Source organism: Tarenaya hassleriana, unplaced genomic scaffold, assembly GCF_000463585.1.
Source record: "Tarenaya hassleriana unplaced genomic scaffold, ASM46358v1 Cleome87, whole genome shotgun sequence".
NCBI lineage: Eukaryota > Viridiplantae > Streptophyta > Magnoliopsida > Brassicales > Cleomaceae > Tarenaya > Tarenaya hassleriana.
In genome coordinates this window covers 63,806-66,310 of record NW_010971111.1, presented here as the reverse complement: position 1 = coordinate 66,310, position 2,505 = coordinate 63,806, and positions in this window count along the sequence as shown.

The window sequence follows — 2,505 nt, the reverse complement described above, 5'->3', positions numbered from 1 at the left end:
ACCGAACTGGTCATCAGGCGAGCCGGGACTAGATAGGTCAAATCAGAGGTACAATTCAGTAATTTAACTAGAAAGATAAAGAAAATATACAAACCTGAGATTCGGGTAGATTGGGGTCTCACGAAGAGGTGGTACGGACTTACTCTACCAGGTTCGGGCACAAACCTGACAAGTATTTCCGCGGCAGATGGTCGGCGAGGGGGAGTTGAGAGATGACATCAATGACGGAGCGAGGTGACGTACCTAGTATCGAGAGGTGACATCGATGCTAGGGTGGGATGATGTGTTCGGGTGGAGAAAAATATATTTATGTCGGGTTCGAGTGATTGTAGAGTAGATGGATTCCGAGGAGAGAGATGGTTGTGCTATGCACATGGGGAGTATATTACCTATGCATGGTGCGCGTAGAGACGATTTGACGAACTCTGCCCTACGACTTGTCGTATGGACTTGATTGTGATTGTTGACATGATTATCGTGATTCCATATTTCCATTCCTGTTTATTAGAGTATTAATATATATATATATATATATATATGTATTGCTTTATCTGATTCCGTGAGAATAGAACTCCGGGTTACACTCGAGTTTACTCTCTAAGCAATTAGCTTAGGACGTTCTTACGCAACATTTCAGGTCGTGAGCAGCAGTAGCTGCGAAGCGGACATCGAAGACCTAGGAGACCTGTCGACTGATCATGTATAATTATATATTTATGATATGCTTATGCTTTTAGGAAAACGGTTTTATAATATATCGATGGTAGACTTTTAAGGTTTGTAATAATGAATTCGCTACCACTCGCTATGTATAATTATCTCTGGAATAATGTATCATATATGTGTGAATGAATGTTTTCCTTCCGCTAACTCTGGAAAGAAAAATTTTAAATTCCCGCGGATTTTTGGAATTGAGTTTTTATTTTAGTTGTCCATGTGACGCAACTCGTATTGCGGGATACGGGTTTTGGGTGTCACAATTTTGGTATCAGAGCAGTTTCTTCCAGGGGAAAAGAATGTGCTCGTATTTTCACTGGAATTTGGGAATGGGTAAAATGATTTTTAAAGATTTTCCAAAAATCTAAACATGATCACCAGGTTCCGATACTAAATAAAGTTTCTTGTCCGCAGTAGCTATGCCTCCACGACTTGCTACACCTGCACAACGACCTGAAGGACCGAGGGCACCTCCGCCATATAATGACATAGAGGAAATGCGACGTCAGTTCGCATTGTTCCAAGGTGTTGGGTTTTCCTAGGATCTCAAGAGCGAATCTAATTCCTAAGAGATCAGTTCTAGGGTTTGCGCAGCGGATGAAAAACAAAAATTTTGATGAAACCCTAAAACCTATCATGCATGATCTTGTAGAAACGTTAGAACGCTTACCTCAATCGATCCGGGGCCTGTATCAATCGAAGAACGCGTCTGATCACTTTAGGCAGGAAGAATACCTTGCCCTCTACACGTATCCACACGGCGGAAAGGATTCCAACGGTTGGAACTTGTCTGCCAGGACTGAAGAACTCTTTCTACTTTACGCAAGGGTTTCAGGGATCTTTCTTTTAGCTTTCTCACTCTCCAAACCTCTCCCTAGGGTCTGAAATTCGTGCCAAAAGAGTTGGGTGGCGTTCCCTTAAGTTTTCCCACATTAAAACCCTAATTAGAGCGAGTTTAGTAAATCCTGGCGTCTGGACCGATCGGTCCAGACCTGGACCGATCGGTCTGGAGCTTTTTAATGTCTGGACTGATCAGTCCATGTCTGGACCGATCAGTCTGGAACAATTTCCGGACCTCACACGTTACCTCTGGACCGACCAGTCTACGTCTAGACCGATCGGTCTGGGTTAGCTAGACCGATTGGTCCAGACCTTCTGGACCGGTCGGTCTGGCCTCCGCTCCACCGGGAATTTCTCGTCTCTTTTCGCGCATTCGTCCTTTCCTGTGTGTGTGACCCTGTAGGCTCATCCGATATAGCAGTATAACACGAAATCTCTTATTTCGGTTACACAAGTCATAGGCGGTCTCTAGCAAGACACTATGACTACCTATCTCGAATAGAGTTTGTTCGTGATCCTACGAATGCCAGCGATGATTCCGGTTGATGATTCTTTTGTATCACGATATCATATGTCAAATATAAGGCATGGACAAGCCACCTTATCTGATTCGACTACTTTCTCGTTCACTGAGTTCGACTCTCTGAAATAGACGACGTTCGTCTATAGTGCGGCCACACATTTCTACAGTCTCGCTCACACGAGGGGCCCAGCGATATCTCTCTCTTTTACGAGAGGTACAAATCCCGTCTTGACTATCTACAATCCAACACATGATTCGTTTCGTACCTGATACACGCCTTTATAATCCTCCTGTTACGCAGGACGTTAGACGTATTCAAAGCACGCAACTCCTCATGTTGGATTCCGTAGATATCTCAGGTCTTAGGATCCAATCATGGAACCGTCATATGAGATTCAAGTCATGACGCTAGTCCATGTGACAAT